Source organism: Emydura macquarii, unplaced genomic scaffold, assembly GCF_026122565.2.
Source record: "Emydura macquarii macquarii isolate MOO-44397 ecotype Brisbane River unplaced genomic scaffold, CSIRO-AGI_Emac_v2 contig_2696, whole genome shotgun sequence".
Lineage (NCBI taxonomy): Eukaryota > Metazoa > Chordata > Testudines > Chelidae > Emydura > Emydura macquarii.
The window spans coordinates 42,088-62,504 of record NW_027132833.1 but is presented as its reverse complement, the minus strand read 5'-3'; positions in this window follow the sequence as shown (position 1 = coordinate 62,504).

The window sequence follows — 20,417 nt, the reverse complement described above, 5'->3', positions numbered from 1 at the left end:
TGTTTATTATGAATTGGATAATTTGCCATTAATTGTTAATTCAGTTTGCTACTGAAGGGGCAGAGGGGTTCAAGCACAGACCCAAAAGCAAGGTTCTAGTAGAGGGGGATGGATGGATTTAGACATTCCCATTTTCAGGTGGATGCTTTTGCTGCCCCGTAGAAGTCAGCAGCAGCAGCTGGTTTGGACAGCTCAGTCACTGGAGGGCAAAGGCCCATTTAAAATCATGCTAAAATCCATCAACATTACAGTGATCGAGCTCCTCTTTAGCTTAACAAAGCAGGCTAAGGGGTGGCTCAATCCCAATCTCTATCTACATGAAATAACAAATATTTCACAACAGGCTAGGAATTATTTTGGGGCAGGTCTCTGGCCTGTGTCATCTAGGAGGTCAGACAAGATGATCACAATGGCCCCTGGAATCTATGAATCATTACGATTCACTAATGACGATGCTTACATGTGTATCAGTAGGTTTCAGAGTTAACACCACATTGAGTAACACCCCGCAACCCCTGAGCAATTGTTTCAGATAAATTGGAAGGGGTGCACAGAAGAGAAACAAAAACAGATTTGATGGCTGGAGAAAATGCCTTCCAGTGGGAGATTTAAAGCAATCAATCCATTTAATATCTCAAAAAGAAAACCGAGAAGCAACATGATCATGGTGTATAAACACCTTCCCAGGGAGAAAATCCTGGCTACTGAAGACGAGCTCTTACATGAGCAAAGAAAGGCAGAACACGAACTAATGGCAGGAAGTTAAAGCCAGACACATTCAAATGAGAAACAAGTAGGTTTTAAGGTGGGGTTTTTTTTTTTAGACTACAGATTTAAATTTTCACAGTTGTGCAAAACGTTGTAGGCAGAAGAGGGAGGGGTCAGACAATAATTATTTAATGCTGAGATTCAAAGCTAAAACACACATTGTCAATGTCCTACAGCAAAAGCTACCGAGTCAATGTCCCTAAATCAAACTCTCAGAAGTTCTCAAGCAGCATTTTTCTTGCTTTGCTACCTGTACATTTCGATGATCATCGGTGCTGAGGCCTAGCGTGGCCTGAGTTCCTTGACAGAGTTGCTTGATCACCGGTAAGATTACTTGATCACTGTCTGAGGCTCAAACCTCAGCATCCTGACAGCTTTTTACATTTGGCAGACACCAATAGATTGCTGAGTAACCTTGTGGTGCCTCAATTTCTGCACACGACAGCAAGTAACAACTATGGTAGGATTTGATATGATACAGCACGTAGCTTGTTAGTTTGCAGCTGCACAGAGAGAAAAATGCACAAGGGCATGAATTTATACATTTTCTGTTTAAGGAGTGATGTTTCCCATTATTTGGGGTGAGCTTTCCCACCACCTCTCCCACTGCCGGAGGTTGTTTTGCCCAACTTATCATGGTGAGAACATGAATATTAGTTATTACTAACAATAAAGGATAGAGAAAGGGAAGGACCTAAAAACATCATTTAAGATAAGTGAATGAATGGACACTGTATAGAAAAAGGGTATTAAAAAGCCATCACCCAGCCAAAGGAGCACGCTCCATTGCCACCTGATTCTGCAGGAGATGCTGCTGGACTGATCACCACGCGGGGTCCTGAAGACGGCCATTCCCGTATATAGTCTCTGAAGTGAACACATAACTCTTTGGGGCTAGTGAGTATGGATATGTCGTAGTTAATTTTTGGCTTTGTATTGAACTAATGATCTAAGAAATCCTTGCACCTTAAACCTTATTGATCTGCAAATTGGGCATGCCGCATCTCACTGGTAACTTATACTGGTCATAGCAAGTGCCCTGCAACAAAAGGAGGGGGACTGGATCTTCCAAGGTCTGCACCGCTTTACTTTGATCATACATGCAGGGCAGAGCGAGAGAGGCTCAGAGACCCCAAAAGAAGCAGGGCCCCCAAAATCTCATATCCCAATCACACAAGCTCCATCTGCTCCCTCCACCATTCAGTCCAGCTCCACCTAATGCAGTTAACACAGCTGCAGGCATGTGGGTAATTCCCAGTGGCTATCACCGGCTCCCAGGGGCAGAGTTAAGGTTATGCTGGATGTTCACCTTAACTTGGTATTTCCTAGTGCTCAGCAGTTTGCTGAACTCAGTGTGCTGAAAGGGAAGGAGATAGTACTGGGCAACCTTAACTCTGCATTACCAAAGTTTCTTGGTCAGTGCCAAAGAGGTTATTTGTAAATATGTCCCAGTCTGGAACCTGATAAGGTTGTTGGTCTGAAAATTTGGAGGCTATAATGAAATCATGGAAATGCCCTAATCTGTTCATCTGCAACTGAGATCATGCATATTTTCCAAGAGGCTCCTTGGGGTTTTTTGGGGAGAGGGAGGTGCACCCAAAATCAGGAGTCTCCTGCTGCGGGAGGTGTCTCCTATGTTCTTTAGGTCTTCAGAAACAGCAAAGAGGCCGAAGTGTCAAAACCCAGCCGCTGTCTGGGGATGTCTTCAGACAGACCCTGGGACAGCTCCATGAAAATGACTCAGCTAGTTGCTATTTAAAGACAACTTGAATTTCGCACCCTTTTTCCTCCCATCCTGTGAAGAAGCCAGAGGGTGGAAGCAAAACCGAGGAGCGCGTGTGCGGGAACAACTCCAGAAGAGCCAGCCACTCACACCCAGTCATAGCCAAGGGCTTTCAGAGGACACCCGAAGGTGGAGTAAGCAGCATGCTGGACATTTGTCCTTTATTTTCCCTGTTAAAAACTGTTTAACTCCTTTTCTCCCAGGAAGTTGAGGGCTGATTTGATCTCCCAGAAGTTCCCTCCCAACTGGACCCATACACACACTTCAGAGACCCACCTTTGGGTGTATGTTATACAGCTATATCAAAATGATTGTGCACACATTCCCCCGGCCTGCCCCACTGATGCAAAGATCAGCAGGGGGAATTTGCTGTGAACTGTCAGAGTTCTGTTTGGAAGAAATCAGCAGTGCAGGACCAGGAGTGGGTGTCTGTGGGTCCCAGCAGCTACTTTCATGGTACGTGCGTGGAAGATGTATTATCCAACTACACGTGTGTGTGAGACCCTCAGTGTCTGCTCTGTTATTTCTGTTACCGAGAGCGGGGGCCCCATCGCACTGGGCACTGCCCAGACACACAGTGAGAGAAAGTGCCTTACCTGAAGAGCTCACACGTAGGCCTAAAACATTAGATGGACATAGCTATGGCACACAGGGATGGGGAAGACAGGTGGATTAACTACATCCAGCCCCCTCCCCACTTTACCCCACTAGCCCCCACTCCCCTCCCAGAGCTAAGGAGAGAACCCAGGAGTCCTGGCTCCCAGCTCCCCCTTCCCCCACCCGCTCTAACCAATAGACCCCACTCCCCTCCCTTGAGCTAACCACTGAACCATCCCACCAAGAAGCCAGCCATTGCATGATGTCACAATGCCGCGACCGGACAACTACTAATACCCCCTTGTCACAGCATGCGCCGGGGCACTCGACTCACCACTAGGATGGCTCCACCTCCTGGTTGCTCTGTGGATTAGCTTGCTGAGGCCGACACTCCTGCCTATGGTTGCACTCTGCCTCTCTCTCGGTCTGCAGCTCCTCTCTCACTCCAGGAGCTGCTGCTGCATCTTCCTGACTCGGCCCTCTGGCCAGGTCCCTAGGCGGGTTCCTTTTCAAGGCATCTTTCACCCTTCCGTAGAGCCCTGCACGGATACACAGATGTGGATCCGCATCCAATCTGCTTCCGTCAGTGTCTGTGTGGATCAGACCCACGATCTGCAAGCCCCATTTTATGTTTATCCACATCCACCCCGCACCGGCGCCCTCTCGCAGCTGCATGTCCTCCGCAACTTCTTCTGGGGCAGCTGCCTGTGTCAGCTCCCGGACTGCTAGAGAGCAGCAGCTGCCCCCCTAACAACTGACCCCCGCTGCTTTCTGGGCCCCTGAATAGCTACAGATCCCACACCCCCTGAACAGCTGATAGCGGATAGTCCCCCACCCCTCGATCAGCTGTTGGGCAGCGGACCACCCCCAAGAGACCAGTTTTGATGGGCTGGGGCTCACCAAGCCAGAGGAACAGGTTGTGGGGATTGGGGGTGGACTAGCCAGCAGCTCCTGATGCTGTTCAGAGCCCCCGCTGGCCCTGATCAATGGTTACTCTGCCTGGGGCTGGAGGGTTGCCAACTGTCCGTAAATTTACAGACAGTTGGTTAAAAAAAATGTACAATTTTAACACTGTCTGTAAATCCGTAAATAAATGAAAATGTCCATGAAATTGGGTAGAAATAAAACATATGCTATTTGGACATTGATTGTCGTCATTCAGAATCACTTCCTGTATCATAAAACTACATTGACCAGGACTTTATCAATTTCCTGTTATCTATCATTGCCCACGCCCAAAGAACCTGCTTGATCAATTAACTGCAGCTAAAACAATTGTGAGATTCTGAATTCCTGTGTACAGAATATTGCGAGTGAGCCACACACATTTGTGACATTATTGTGTTTTTAGGGTATTTTTAGTGATATCAGTAAAAAGTTTACCATGTCAGTAAAAAAAAAAAAATCAACTTCAGATCTTCATGTCAGTAAAAACTCAGATGCAAGGTTGGCAACCTGGGAGAAGCGGGGGCTGCCGATCACTCCGCTCTTCAGTGATGGGGGGGGGCAGTTGCCCATCAGCTGATCAAGTGGCCGGCAGCAGGGGAAGGGGATGGCAGCCGCCCATCATCAGCTGATCAGCAGCTCGGTGTGGGGATTGGCCACTGCTGCTGAATATACAGCTTTGATGGGCCAGGACTCACGGATCCCGAGGAACAGCTGGGGGCGGGACTAGCCGGCAGTGCCTGATGCTGTTCAGAGCCCTGGGCAGATAAAATTTGTATCCGCAGCTGAGCTAGGAGCCGCAAAAAATGGGTCTGCAGATATGAAGCGGATATCCGTGGATTTGTAGGGCTCTTCTAGGCAGCCTTCCAGTTCACTGCCCCGCCGGTGCCACTTCCCCTGGGGAACCCAGACCCAGTGGCATACCGAGGGGGGGCAGGCCCCCGGGTACTGGCCTGGGCGGGGCCCCGGGCCAGCCCTTCACAACGGGCGGGGGTCACAGGAGGCTGAAGGAGGGCTGCTCCTGCTCCCCCATCCCCCTGCTCCTGCGCATAGTGAAGGGCCAGCTTGGCTCCCCTCGCCAGGCCAGGGGTGAGGCCACCCCATCCGAGCTGTTGCCATGTGGCGGGTAAATGTGGGGAGGAGGTGGTGGGCTGGCCCTTCACAACAATCCCTCCACCCAGGTACCGACCCCGCTCCCCGGGGCAGCTGGGGGTCGGTGCCAGGACCCCTCCCGCCCTGCGTGGGGAGGGGCACAAATGTAGGCTTGGCCCCCAGGCGCTGGTGACCCAGGGTACGCCACCACCCAGACCTGCTGCTCTATTCCAGGTTCCAGCCCAGGGGCTCTCTCATCGGGAGCCAAGGCCTTGCTGCTTTCTACAGTGTATCCCACAGGCACTCTTCTCCACCTAGCTGTCTTCAGGGTGGGTCCTTCCCTCAGGGCCCAGCCCCATTCGCCTGCTCTTTGCCTGGGTTCCTGCCTGCCTTCTCTAACCGCAAGCTTCCTCCCAGTAGATCTTTCACTGTGCTCAGGCGAGCTTTCCTCTAACCAAGGCTCTCTGCCCAGCCCCCGTCGCCTTTGTTTGCTGCTTAAATGACTGACTGGGCCTGCCTGGCCTAATTCAGCCCTCTCGGAGCTAGGACATCCCATCCACACAGTGCAATCGGAGCCATTTCCCCTTCCTCCTGCATCAAGACAATGATGCACAGAGAAGCAGCTGTTCGTGTGCCCACCCAGTTCCCCAGCATCATGAGGCTGGCTGAAACATCAGGAGATTTTTTTTTTTTTTTTAATAAATCAAAATGCTGAGGTCCTCTTTATTTCTCTTCTGGTGTCTCAGCCTTTATGGGGTCACCTTCTGCAGCTTTTATTCTTCAGCCATGAGGCCTACAGACTGCCTCTTTTTGTAAGTGGCAGCTGAGATTCTCCCACAATCACAGGACTTCAGGAGCTGGGACTTTAAGGGAAAGAAGACGCTTGCAGTAAAATTGCAGTTAAAAAGCCCATTCCTGTCACTGGGTGAAAGTCTATGGCCGTAGAATAAAGGATGGGGGAGAAGCTCTGCTGATCCTAGGCCAACAGAACGACACCATCATCATTAGAGAAAATCCCAAAGGGATCAAGCACCACCCAAACTGATCACTAGCGAGGTCCTTCAGATGGTCCTGTTGGTTGTTCAGTCCATGCCCATCACTGGACAGTGGTATAGATCTCACCACACCACTGAAGCCTTTGGTGAACACATGGTCACTGGCCGTGATCTTGATAAACACACTTTGGAATTAATTGGTCTTCCATCCTAGTAATACATCAAGAAAGCTCCCAAATCCAAACCAGGGCTGATGCAGGTGGTTGATGGGTTCAGCCATGAATAGCCTCATTGCCAGGCCTGTACTGCCATTTGATAGGGAGCCACTGACAAGAATTGAAAACTTCAATCTGCTGCTTGTTAGCCTTCCTCGGCACCGACATTTCACTGCTGAACAACAGCGTTGGTATAAACTTTACTCCCAGTGGAATTCTTCGCAACTGCGCAAGTGCAGAATTCATGTCCCCCATAGATTTATTTTTCCACCCACAGAATAATAGACTCTGCTGGGGAAGTACTGCAATTATACCTTTTGCCCACCAGGGGCTGCTGTGGTGTCAGAAGAGATGGCAGTGGGCTCATAGCAGGAGCAGCCAGCCACTGAGATGAAGGGATCAGGGGGTGCCTTCCTCACAGTGCCCTGCCTGCGGGGCCAGGTGAGGAGACACGGGATATGAGGAGTGGGGGGGGCGGAGAGGAAGGACAGACAGAGCAGGGCACACAGGGCTTCTAGGGGGTCACACAGATTGGGGATCAGAAGGGCTAGTGGGGGGGACAGACTGGATTGGGGGTACAGGGAGACAATGGGACACGGGCAGATGTGCCTGACTGAATGCGAGAGGCTAGGGTTCAGCCAGGGCCTGCATGTGGGATGCTCCCCAAGTCCCTAAAAATCATTCCCTCCACCCCCAAGGTTCCATACTTACCTCATCCACACCCACCAGTGCTCCAGTTTCACACCCAGGCTCCTTCCCAGCAATTACTTCCCTCCCATTCAGCTTCTTCATGACCCCCAACTCCCCCAACCCTTTGCTCTGCTTCTGAGGGGTGTGGGAAATACGGTTCTGGCTTGTAGTTGAAAGGAATTAGTATTCAAAGTTCTGTATCAATGCGGCCAGTAAGGAATCTAATTCTCAAAAAGAAACAAACAAACAAACAAAAAACCATTTCAGAAGTTGTTTTCATCCCAAAGGAATGTGGAAACTGCAAATTTTTTCGCTAAACATAGTTCTGAAGAATTTTGATTTGGAAATGTCACAACATTAATACAAAACATTTTGCTTTACTGAAATGGAATAAAATGTGTGTGTTTCATTTTGATTTTGGAAACTCCAAAATATTTAGTTTTCTAATCCAGTTTGGGGATTTGGTTTTCCCCTCCTCCCACCGCCATTTTTTCTGCCTTCCACCTTTCTTTCTCTCCCACAGGAAAAAGGGGTGGAAAGGTTAAAAATGTGATAAATTGAAGAGGAAACCAATCTTTCACATCTATTTACTCTTTCAGAACTTTTTCCAGTTAGAAATCAGAAAGTGTGAAAAGGAGCGTTTTTTACCCACATTATCATCATGTATACACACATCTGCCCCTTTTTCCAGCGGGAAGAGAAACAGGGGAACCAAAAATATCCTGAAAACCAGACTGAAAAATTTTGGTTTGCTAGTTTCCAAAAACTGAAACTAAACAACTGGTTTTTTTGACCGTTTGGTTTCAATTAATAATTTTCCTGTTGGAAAACATCATCCAAGTCAACAAATCTGCACTGCCCTCCGCTGGCCGATGTGGCACCAGCCTGACACCTCTTGTCCTTCGGTTCAAAGCTGTTCAGAGCTCTGCACCTTTATACCAGTATAATTTCAGCCACAGTAGGAACACTCTACCACTTTAATTATACCAGGGTTGTTAAAGCAGGGCAACTTATGTATTTAGAGATGACCCAAGTTTAAAAACAGATATTTAATATCTGAGATTTCCCTACTTTAAAAATGCAGATTTTTTACTATTAGAATTGTTAGTAACTTCAAAACTGGGATAGTCATTTTAAAATGCTGCACACCCCTTGTACTTTTGGCTAATGACATTTCTCTCCTGTATTTTGAATCCAACTCGGGTGCAAACTCAGTTCACAGGCCTCAAATGCAATTGCTGGAAAATTTTCCTTTTTCACTACATTACTTTGATACCCATTTCACCTGCATTCCCCCGGGCATCTTCACTCCAAGCATTCCCGCAATGGCAGCAGAGTTCCGATCCCTAGGGCAAACCAGAAACGTTTGTTGCCTGGAACAAACATTTGGGAAGTGCCAAAAGTAGCAATTATAAGTGTGTTCTCTACCTTGATCAGTTAACTCCAGAAAAAAACACTAGGCTAGAAACATCCATCCATCAGAAATGTTGGGGGTGGAGGTTTTTTGTTTTGTTTGCTTGTGTAATTCACCTAAAGGACTTTTTCTGCACAGAGAAACAGATTGTATTATTGTATGATTGTATTATTGCCACTCGTAGGAGCTCCGCCAGGAATCAGGACCCCATTGTGTCAGGTACTTTACAAACACAGAACAAAAAGATGGCCCTGCCCCAAACAGCTGGCAAAGTATCAGACAGGAGACAACAGATGGAGACAGACTGATGGAGAAGTACAAGGAAACAAGTTAAGACCATTGCCCATCAGGCTGACCAATATTATCATGCTATAGCTATATTGATGGATATAAATTCCCATGCAGACACAGAATAAGTGCCTTTATATTCATATAACTACTCCACTTAGGCAACCCACTAATTATACCAAAATAGAGTAAGCATACCAAAACAAAGTTACTTTGATTACCCAGCAGAGCATCCACATGGGAAATGCCAGTGCAATTATACTGGACAGCTATGCCAGTAAGTTTCCCCATGTAGACAAGCAGTTAACACACTGCAGCTTGTGCCCGACTCTGGTTGTTTTACCAGGTATAATGCAGAGCTGGCTGGAAAATTGTATTTGCCACAGGCCCGCAACAGGATATAAAATAAAATTGTGGGGCATTTTGCGATTTTTTTATAGAAGATTTTCATGGAAATTTTCTGGGTGGTGTCTGAAAAAAACAATATTCTGGGGGTTGTAAAAAACATCGTATTTTAAAATATAATCAGGAACTTTGGTTTAAAAAAAGTCAGCTTTCGAAAACAGTAGAATTTTCCCAAAAACCAGAGGGAGAGAATTGATTTTCAGTTAGAAATGTTTTCATTTTGTTTTCACTGAAAAGCTAGATTCTAGAGCATAAGATAGCAGCTACATAAGCTGCCAAACAAATATAGAAACTGGCCCAATTCAACTTCTGCGTACTGTATCTCCTGTATCTCTATCGAGATCCTGTATGCTGGTCTCTCTCTTAGGCTAGGCCTACACTAGAAAGTGTTTGCCAGTACAACAATACCAGCAACTCCCTGAGTGGAGATGCAGCTTACACCAGCAGGTGTTCTTTGGAAAGTGCAGTTTAAACCAGTTCCCCATGGGAAATATGCTACACCAGTAAAAGCCTTTTTTTTTTTGGCCAGCATAGCTGTATCTACACTATGGATCTCTGCTGGTACAGCTACATAGGGCAGGGATCACACCTATTCATTCCCCTGACCCAGGGCCCCCACATGGGGGCGGGGAGGGAAGGTACACTTTACCAGGGCCTGGAGGCACTGGGGGGCCCTGCCCAGGCTGCAACCCCCATGGGCCATGTGTGTGGGAGGGGACTTGTGTTACAAGTTTGTACTGGGACCCAAAAAATTATGTTTGGGCCCTGACCTGACCTGACATAGTGTCCTGAAGATCTGTAGTGTAGACATAGCTATAACCTTTGCCTGACTGGCTAGCTATCTGTCTATTGTGGGATAAACAGAGAGACATATGGATAGCTATTAGAGTCTTGCTACATAACCTGCAATGATCTGAAAGCAGACATTAGCAACGAGCATCTTTCTTGTAGAAGTACAACATGTCAGGAGCCCGGCTGGCCCTGACTCTCCGCGTGCTGAAAGATCGGCTATGAGCAGAAGACGACATTGAGGCGCTGGAGAAGATGTACAAAGCTTTAAAGTTTGAGAACATGCTGATCAAGGATCCTGCAGCACAGGTAAAGGAAGTTGGTTCTCAAGGGAAAAAGGATTCACTGATGTTGTGATTCCACACTTTCGGCTGTAATTACTTAATGCTAATTGGTATAGGCCATCTGACCCTGGACAAAACCAGTTAGCCAATGCTGCTCCTCCACCCAGAATGAATGAATGCTCTCTCACAATGAAGCTCTCTCACAGTGCATTAACCAAAGTGCCGTTGCGTGCCAGCTAGTACGGCCAAATCTCTGACTAGGAAAGAACAGAGATGGAGCCATAGTAGGACAAAATAACTGGGCAGAAAAGGAAAAACAGAACAGATCTAACCACATTTCTTGACCCTGGTTAGATTTCCAATAACCGTTAGCACCACGTTACCAGTGTGGTTATTTAAAACATTTCTCAAGATAGCTTCAGGGAGTATACATGTATAAGCTCCCACACAGCTCTGCCGGTGTTCCTCAGTTCTGACCCACAACTCCCCACCGACATGTATAACTACCATTAGCAATTAATATAGACGCTGAGATTTCAAAAAGAGAACTGGATGCATAGGTCTGGCTTTCAAAATCTCAGCCATTCTCTTCTTTGTTTCCTCCTCGGTTTGTGAGCAAGCAACTAGAAAACAAGCCATCTTCCAACGGTATATGCGTAATAAAAATGGATTGACAAATATGGATTAAGAGCTCTTCTTCCCTCTTCAGGGATTTAAATAAAATATACAGAACTCGACTCCTCTGTTCAATCCTGATCAGCCCACCTGAAAAAGGATCCAGCAGAAATAGAGGTGGTTTGGAGGCAGGCAATGAGAATGATTTAGAGGGTGTCACAAAGTCCCACAGGCTCAGGAACCACTCGGGGAGAAGCCAGGCAGGACTCTAGTGGTCAGGGTCTCCCTCAGGCCCCTTCACACCAGTGCAACCGCCTCCTGAATCCGACCTTGGAGGATCCAGCACCCCTGCTCCGCCTGAGCTCCTCCTGTGAGGCCCCCTGGATGGATGCCTGGGAAGCTCCTACACCCCCCCACAAAGGGCCATGCACCCTCCTAGCCATCAGAAATGAGTCGCAGCCAGTATGAGAGTCAGAAGGGTTTATTAGTTCTCAGGATCCCAGCGTAGAAAGACTTGGTTAGAAGATGAATCAAAAGGTTACAGCCACGACCCACTAGGAAGCTCCAGAGTCCCATTCTTGGGCTCTGCCCCATCCAATCCCCCCCACAGGAAACTGACCCTTTGAGCCAGCTGCCCCTAGACATGCCCCCTTGCCCCTCCCCAGTCCTTTGTCTCTTTCCTGGGCAGGGTGGCCACTTCTCCTTGTTTCCACCTGCCACAACCTGTTGCAGCTGGTTGGCCCAGGGCAGAGAGGTCCTGTCCTTTGTCTATGTACATGTGGCTGGAGAGAGGCCCATCCACCTCCTAGCGACTCTGCTGTGACCACACACTATTGGCCAATCGCCAAAATACACGAGTAACACATAGGGGAAACTGAGGCACAGTATCAGAGAAAACATTACAATTATCTCCACTTTGTCACAGAGGGTTAGAAGGATTTTATATGGAGAGAGTGAACCAGCTGGCACTGCTTAGTTTAGAGAGGACATGAATAAGAGATGACATAATAGAGGTATATAAAATGGTACCAAGAAGGGACTAAGCCAATGGCAATGGAACATGGATCACTTTAAAATGGTTGCCTTTCAGTGTCATTCAAAGTAGATATATACTTAGACAATACCTAATTAACCAGTGGAACTCTCTGCCACATGATGTCATTTAAAAAGAAGATCAAGAGGGAAATGTATGGAGATAGATGCAGAATGAATAGATAGGTAAGATGTACTAGCAAACACAAATATATAACAATCCTTACCCCAAAGATCTTACCGTCTATGTCCAAGATGCGAGGCAAGAGGTAGACAGTGTAACCGTGAGACTATTCTGATCTGTCTATTTTCAAGAGGTAGAAATAAATAAGTAGCAAACACTGGTCAACTGGCTCAGCTCCCTGCACTCTCTGTGCCTGACCTGGCTTCCTGCTCCAAGATTAAAATGTTCCAGTCCAGACATAGCAGGAGCCTTATCTCTCAGTCCGTCTCCCTCTCTCATCCCTTCATCACCTCGTCATTTAGGAAACACCCTGGATCAGCCTTCACAGAAGGAAACTTCCACCAAGCCGGAGTCTATATCAGTTCCAGAGAACTTGGATATAAATATGTGGCGCATGCAAATGACACAGGCCCGCCCAGGTAAGCTACAATTATTTAGAAGTACAGGCCACGCCCACTTGCTGATACCTCTAAATGTATCGTGCCAAGAATGACAGTCACACCAGGGAATGGGGCATGGGACCTTTCTTCTCTAGGGGGCGCCAGCTCCAATCCAGTCCCAGAGCAGGGACTGGCTTGCTCATGGGGGTGGGAATGGGACATGGGGCTTTTGGCCTCTAGGGGGCACCAACTCCTGTGACCCTCACATGAAATGAGTTTAACAGGTTTCATATGAGCTGCATCTGTCAGCCAGCCTGCCCTCTCCTTCCCACAGGCACTGACTGAGCCTCTCCCAACAGCCCTCAGCAGAGAGGCCAAGTGCTGAATAGGCAAGAGAGACCCAACTCCATCCCAGAGAAGTGTCTCCTCAGGCCAGGGTTAAAGGGTGTGAGTGTGTGTCCCTGCTGCCCATGAGCCCTGCCGTCTGTGTGTCCCTGCTGCCCAGCAGAGGAGTAATCTGTGTTTTGTGCATTTATATGTGATGGATGGGTGGGTGGGTGAATGAGCAGATCTGAACCATTACCTTTCCCCAACACCGAATAAAGAAACACAAGAGTTTGGGTGACAGACTTAAGCAGGCCCGATGAGGGGTGGGGGAAAACATCCTCTGTGCATTGCAGAGAAAGAAGATTTAACTCTGGATCCACACATGGAGCATCCTGCCCTGGTAATAGTCAAGGGTGGCAAGGCTGAGAGACTCGAGGAGAACAGGTTCTTCTTCCTCTACTCAAATCTGAGCGAAGCTTCGTGTTATGGCGTTCTGTCAGAGCACAGTTTCAGTGAGGGGCAGCACCACTGGGAGGTGTCTTTGGCAAGAAAGCCCAGTGGCACCTGGGAGTCATCTCAGCCACAGAATGGGAAGGAAGGTCCAAGGCCCTTCCTTCAGGAGATACCTTTGAGATCAAGGGTGTTGGAGGATCAGATACAAGGAAGAAAAAGGAGAAGAATTTTATCAAGTAGGCGGGAAATCCTCTCAAGCATTGTCCTCAGAAAGTTCATGGTCTTTGTAGACTATGAGAACGGGAAGAACATTGTCCTTCTACAATGCTGATAACCCTGATGAACTAATCCACCACCACATCATTCAGGCCATCTTTGAAGGCCCTCTAGACTTCTTTCTGGACCTCTTTCCATGCAGCTATGATGATGCACTTTCTGCCCCTTACCTTCTGCTGATCTGCCCATGCTGTCAACATCAGTAGAAGCTGCTGCCTAGGTGGATGCCTGAGAAAGGAGGAAGAGGATGAGAGGGATGAAGAATGCAGGAACCAGACTGAACCCAGAAACAGGAGTTCCCTGTCGAATGATATTTTGCTGGAATGCATGGAGAACAGTGAACTGTCTAGTCAAATAATAGTGCTTTGTCATATTCGACAGATTCGCTGACAATATTCACATTTTCCCAACATGAGGTTGCAAAAAAATACACTCCGAAAAGTTAGTCCCCACCAAAATCATGAGACCTACCTATGAAATAATCACATTTAAAAAATAGAATAAATGTTTGATTCTTTTGATTTGTTTTCTGGTTTGTTCGTATTTGCAGCTTCACATTTTCCAATGGTTTCTGTAACCAAAAGAGATAGAAACTAGAGCTGAGAAAATTATGCATTTTTTCAGTTCCTTAGTGATTTTGAAAAGTCAGGAGAAAAAAATCATTTTGCATCAGCCTGAAAATGGAAACTTTCGCTACACCAAAAATTTCAAATAAAAATTTAAAAAATCAAAAAATCATTGGGGTTGGAACTAAACAATTCACTTCAACAGCATTGAAACATTTTGTTATGATCTAAAAATATTTTTGGAATCTTTTTTCAAATGGAGGAAAAGAAATTTTGAAACAAAAAGTCATTTAAAACTACACCAAAAGAATTGAATTTTAAAAAATGTTTACATAAAACATTGATTTTTAAAAATTGTTTATTTTTTCACAATAAGCAATTTGGCAAAACCCACGTGAATTTGCCAAGTGTTGCAGTGTGACGAAATTTGCATTTTTTGATGATTCAGCCAGATCTACTACAAACTTATCTTTTTAAAATAATAGATCTGAGCTTTCCTGTAATCATGTTACTCAGGGGAAAAAAACAAATAGCACAAGCCTCACAATAAAATCATGAGATTTTGCAATGCAATGAAAGGGATTTTACAGCTCAATCGCTGATCCTGCGATCGCCCATCTCACTGGTTTCTTGGTCAATTCACTTGTGACTTTAGTGAATGAGGGCAAACGCCATGTGGGAAAGCGAATCTGCTTTAATTTACACCTCAGGGACACACATCCCCATATCTCCTCCTCAGATAAATCCAGCATCCCTTCTCATAGATCACCAATATCTCTACAGATTTCCCCCAAAATTCCTCTCCCTCAGAGGTACCCCAATATCCCCCTCAGAGACATGGTGACAGGAAACACTCACCTCTCCTGAGCACCTCCTGTTGGTTGGGTGGGAACCTGCACTCTCATTGCTTGCAGTGCTCCCTGTCTGTTGTCACTCATCAGGCAAGTCTTTCAGTGGCTCAGCCTTCCAGCTAAGTCAGTCTCAACAAAGGAAGGACCCCCTTCCAGGGGGACAAAGGTCCACCAGGGACTGGGTCTGTGCCCTTGTTGGTGTTTACAACCTCTCTTTGGGCTCAGATCTCAGCCCTTTCAGGGCTATCTTTAAGTCCATGCTGCCCTGGTATCGAGCACGGACCCCAGAGCTTCCTCCCTGGGGCCTCTTTGCCTTATCAGCTCCTATTGCCCCAGCTCACCAGCCAGGTCACTCCTTCAAGTTCAATCCCCTTCCTGGGGTAACATATGGCAACAAGTGGTGGCCCCTTGAAGAGTCTTCAGCCCCATCCCTGAGCCCTTTAATCTCCAGCCCAGTGCTTCAGCCTCTAAATGAAACTTGTCCCTTCTTGGGGCTCTGCCTACCCTGCCCATAGGGGGACTCAGGCCCAACCCAGGCACCCTACAAATAGCAGCCACCTGCTGCCTCTGCTGTTCCCTGGACCACTTCCCAGATAGCCCCTCCCTCTTCACCCTGACCTCAGGGATGAAGTTCTCCACCTGGTCCCTGCTTGAGCAGGGTGTCTTGCCGCGCCCCCACCTCCTTCCAAGGAGAGTCCTAGAGCCCCCCACCCCCCTTCTGCATTCTGCCCCAAGCCAGCCAGTGCTCTGCTCAGCTGCAGCTCCTTTTCAGTGAGCCTTTGTGCTCTGATTGGCTGCTTCCCTGCAGCCTCTCTAGGCAGGCCTGGAGGATCCACCTTCACTGCTCCTCCCCTGGGGTGGGTGTGGTAGGAATGCAAAACCTCCAGCAGGTGGCATCAAAGGGCCTGTGCACCCAGTTACACTCACCCTATATCTCCCCGACACATAGTTATAGGGCCGCAGCCTGAGACCTGAACCTCCACGTGGTTCCTGCTGGAAACATCTCCCTAATGGAGACGGTGAAAACAGGCTCAGCTGTGACGTGGTATCCCCCCTATTGCCATTGGTACCAGCCAGGCAATAGTATTAAAGGTATAAACCAAGAGAAATGGCGGCACCTACGTGTGCCCAGATTGACCCAAGCCGGCTGGCTCACTTTGTGCTGTACTCAAGATGATTGTACCCTGGGGTAGGTGCATCATCTGACGCTTCTAGCCCCCGACTTGCTATCAAGTTCGAAACCATTGACCGAGAAGAGGTGTGCTCCCTGTAATGGAGACCCCACTGATGCCCACTACCAATGCAGATGCCGAGACAGGAGTGCAGAAATACCACCATGCCTCCAGACCATCATGTCTCAGATACCACCGCCTGCAATGACAAGAAGACATGAGAAAGATGCCACTGGGAATCAAGAACGAAGGACTATCACCTGCCGATGTTAACATCTTTGTGATTATCGGTAAGAATGTTGTAACTACGACCAATAAAACCAAAACAGTGTGGGGAAAAAAAAATCTTCCCAGGCATCCCCAACCCCCCCCCTTATAGAACCCCAACAACCCCCTCAGAGACTCCCAATATCATTCCAGACACCCCCAAAATGCCCTTAGAGACCCCCAACATCTCCCTGGAACCTCCCTCCCTCCCCCCAGAGACCGTTGAGGCCGTTACTCCCCCTCCCCTGCCTTCCCCTGTGAAGTGTGGGAAGGAGCTGAGGTGAATAACGCAGTTAATGGTTGCTGGGGGGCGGGGTCTGTGGGGGACTTTGGGGGTCCCTGAGATGGGATGTTGGGAAGATTTTGGAGGGTCTGGGGTGCAGATGTTGGGGATCTCTGAAGGGAGAAACTGGGGAGATATTGGGAGGTCTGGGGTGAAGATATTGGGGACTCTGAGGAGGGTTGTTGAGTCCCTGAGTGGGGAAGCTGGGGAGATATTGGGGTGTCTGGGGTGCAGATGTTGGAAGTCTCTGAGGGGGATTGTTGAGTCCCTGAGGGGGGAAGCCAGGGAGATATTGGTAAAGGGCCTTGTGACCTTTCGATGGAAAATGCTGCCAATATTAGCATTACGGAGTGCCAGTGTCACAGGGTAGCTGGTCCCTGGGAGCAGACTAGGCCCAGATCCCCAGTGTCAGAGCTGGCCAGGCAGGCTGTTTGTCCAATTTTAAACCAGACAATCCTGCTTCCTAATGCTTGTCCCCGTCTGGTGCTGAGACAAACCTGGAGGCGGTTTTGTCAGGTACCAGATGGAGGGCACCATTCTGAAAAGCGCACATGCCCCATGCATGCGAGATCACACCAGCAGGGGCAGGCCCACACCATTGTCTGAAGTACTAGCATGTGCAATATTCCCAGACTGCAGGAGAGGCAGAGCTACAGTCAGGCTTAACTGCTATAAAAGTCTGTCAGAGGGAGGAAGATAAGTCTGTTTTGCTATTAAAAAAAAGAAAAAGAAGAGGAGGAGGAGGAGTCACTGGACAAGACTGGATGGTTAGGATAGAGAGAGAAAGTCCAGAGGAGGAGGAGGGATTGGGTTGGAGCTGGGAACGGGGTCCTGGCAGGACTAGAAGGAAGGACAAACAGAGACGGAAGATTTAATGAATGATACTGAAGCTAATTTAGAAAAGGTAGCAGGGGACGGCAGGGAGGAAGACTAGTTACAGCTTTGAAAAAAGAAGAGGGTGGATCAGCTTGATCCAGAAGAGGGAACAGCAAGTAGGGGGATAGGAATGAACAGCAGGGAACACTTTATAATTGTGAAACCCCTGATGAAGGATATGAAGAGAGGAGATATTAACCCTACGAGAGCAGCAGCATGGATCAAAAATGCACTGGTACTATAGTAAAAACTAGGAAACTACAAGGTGAAGGTTTGTTAGTGAAACGTAGCAACAAAGAACAAGCGGGAAACAACTTAAAGAAAACTACGGTTCTAGGACAACTGAAAATAAATTGTCAGCGCCCTACATTTCTGATGGAAATAAGAGGGGTAGTTTGTGGTGTTTCTATTGAAATGACTGAAGATGAAAGAAAGCAAGGTATAGGGGATGAAAAGGGATTTATGCTAAGCAGTTAATCAGCAATAGAGGTGAAAGCAAGCCCTCAACAACTGTCTGAGTTACATTTAAAGGAGGATCTCTGCCAAAAAGAGTAACAATAGGGTATCAGATTTTCTGGATTAAGCCATTCGTCCCTCCCCCTTTGAAATGCTATGAATGTCAAAGGTTTGGACAGATGGTCAATAATTGTTAAGGAAAAATGAGCACAGTAAATATGGAGAAGAGGATTCATACAACAATTGTGGGAAAGGGACAGAATTAAAATGTAGAGATTATGGAGGAAAACATAGTTCAGCATGTGGGGGATGTACCAGAGCAAAGCAAGCTAGGGAAATATAAAAAAATAAGATCACTAATAACATACCATGTGTGGAAGCAGTCAGGAGACATCAAAGAAAAAAGGGCAAGAAGAAAGGAAGTGCGGTAAGGGAAAAGAAATAAAGCCACACAGTAATGGAAAGGATGTTATGAGTGATATTACTGATAACTAAGATGACATATTGTTTATGGAGAGAGTTCATAGCATTTATGACTGAAGAAAAACACCGCACATCTCAAACAAGAAAGAAAACAGAGAAAATAAGAATTATAGTTAAAGTAGCTGAAAAGTATTTACATGCTAGCAACCTATCAGTAGATTGATTCCATGCTTTGCTAAGTGAAGGATGTATTGATGGTTACAATTGAACGGTGGTGGCAGTTTTTGGTTGGAATTTGCCTGGCCTGATAGCACATGGGCAGAATTAAAGAAAAATATTGTTGATATGAAAACTAAATTTGATGTTATATGCATTCAAGAAATATGGCTAAGGGGGAATCTATATAATAGAATCCCTGTTTATGGCATATATAGGCAATATAGAAAAACAGTAAGGGATATGTGCAATTGTTAAAAACTGTTAAAAACTCCTCATTTTTAGGTGTGGTATTTGATAGCAAGCTCACTTGGAAGAATCATATTGAAACTATTAGAGATAAGTGTAAAGGCAGAATCAACTTACTTACAAGTATTTCTGGAGCTTCCTGGAGTGCATATAAGAAAGCAGTGACAATGCTATACAGAACGCTACTAAGATCCAGTTATTGAGTATGGTGACAGGCTTTCAGTGTGGCATCAAAATGAATTTGAGAAAATTAACTCGATGCAGGCTCAGCTGTTGGGAACCGCCTCTTTTTGTACTGCAGAGAGCTACTGGTGAAAGGCCTCTTACTTTAAGAATGAAGCTTTTAGACTTAACTGTTTGGGCTAAAGTCATTGGAAATAGTGAAGATGAAAACACTAAGCTAATATATGACGAATGCTGGGAATTAAGTTGTTGATGTGAAAGGCATAAACTCAAAATGCCTTATGTAAGTAGGATTAAAGCATGGACAAAGTATCTGAGTGAAAAGAAAGACCTAGAAGGTTAATATCTATAGCTTTGGAGAAATGCATTGCAATTGGAAAATTATACCACCTGAAGTACATATGGAATTGTATAATGAAATTAAAAAAGGAAAAGGAGTGTTAAATTTGCAAAATATAGCAAATCAATATGTTTGTGGTAAGTGGGAATGCTACTGCTAAATGTCTACCAACAGCTCCAAAGATGTGAGAACAGAAGAGCGGGAAAAGCATGTTGTACCTGTTTTGATGGTTGGACTGACAGAGATAATGCTGGCATTAAATTGGGTCACAGACGTGCACTCAGCTGCCTTGGTCATCCTGTCTGATTCCTCATCAGGACTACTGGCAATCAGAAATGGCATTTCACATAACCGAAATGATATACTTAATTAAATATTATGTTTAACAGAATTGACCGAGCTGGGTGTAATCATGGTAAGAGCATGGATCCCAATGCATGTGGGGTAGTGAACAAGGAGCTGGCAGAATCGGCAAAAGCTGCTGTCAAACATGAGCAAGTTGATTCAGAGATCCGATTAAGTAAAGTGGAGTGTAAAAATCTAATTAAGGATGAGTTAAAAGAGGAATGGCAGGAAATATGGACAAAAGAAATGAAGGAGAAAAGATTCCATGAAATATGCCCAAGAGTTGAAAATGCTGATATACTCCAAGGCCCTGAGAGAAAAAGTGAAGTGGCTCTGGTTAGAATTTGAACTGGCCATTGTGGCTTACATAGTCATTTGTTTCTAATAAATAAACACAAAGATGGATTACATTGGACCTGCAAGGTCCAGGAAATGGCTGATCATCTGTTGTGGGAGTGCCAAGAGTGCACCAGCAAAGGGGGTATTTATATGAAAAGCTTAGAAGTCTTAATGTATCAAACTTTTCACATCAGAAAAAAGGGGCCATATTAAAAGAAAAGCGATATTGCAATTTTTTAAGAATACTAGGAAAGGTGAAAGACTTTCATTCTTGAATTATTTATGGTTGTAGACATACATTTATAAAAGATTATAATTT